Source organism: Aplysia californica, unplaced genomic scaffold, assembly GCF_000002075.1.
Source record: "Aplysia californica isolate F4 #8 unplaced genomic scaffold, AplCal3.0 scaffold00158, whole genome shotgun sequence".
In the NCBI taxonomy this organism is placed as follows: domain Eukaryota; kingdom Metazoa; phylum Mollusca; class Gastropoda; order Aplysiida; family Aplysiidae; genus Aplysia; species Aplysia californica.
In genome coordinates this window covers 488,093-489,169 of record NW_004797428.1, presented here as the reverse complement: position 1 = coordinate 489,169, position 1,077 = coordinate 488,093, and positions in this window count along the sequence as shown.

Here is a 1,077-nt window from a genome sequence, read left to right as displayed (position 1 = left end):
CCCCCCAACCTCTTTAAAAAAAAAGAAAAATGATTCCCACGTTGAACGAAACAAGACGACGATCATACAGCAACAACAACTACAGTAATAACATTGGCAACATCAACAATAACAACAACAACAACAACAACAATAACAACAACAATAACAACAACAATAACAACAACAATATCAACAACAATAACAATAACAACAACAACAATAATAACAGCAACAGTAGCAACAACAGCAACAACAACAACAAAAACAACAACGTCATCACCAAAACTGCCCACACACGACGTAACACTATCCTCGCACCTCGACATAGCAAAGCCTAGCTCCTGACAGACCCAGTTGCGAGAGCAGCAGTCTCAGTGGGCAGCTTGTCATTAATAAAGGCCTCACGAGTAAGAAATCGCTACCTCAGTGCCTTCTCGTCCTACCTCCATTTTAAAAATAAACATCTTCTTCAGCTCACTTTTTGTTATGAACTGTTTTCACTGTTATTAAAACTGAAATGAAGATATGACAAGAAACCATTGAGGTCACCAAATGCTGAAATCAAGAGAGAAGCCCACAAGCTGCACACATCCACAAGAGGAAGAGGGGTTCTTTTGGATGTTCAAAATGTGTCAAACTTTTCTCTGCCAGAATTGGTCTTATCCGCCACAGCAAAAGCCAGGAGTTATTTCAACCTTTAATTCTCCTAATTCTTCAACCTTTCTGGCGAAATCTTTTCTGCGGATGTATTTGTCATCGTTAGACAATGACAGAACCGCAGGACCAACTATTGGTATTGTTGCCCTCCCGCACGTCTCCTCTCCTTAGAAGACTTGGATGCACACACATACACATACACATACACGCACACGCACGCACACACACACGCACACACACACACACACACACACACACACACACTCACACATACACACACACATATACACACATCTCCTACTCTTTCCTTAGAGGACTTGGATGCACACACACATACACACACACATACACACACACATACACTCATACATACACACATACACACACACATACACACACATACACACACATACACACATACACACACATACACACACA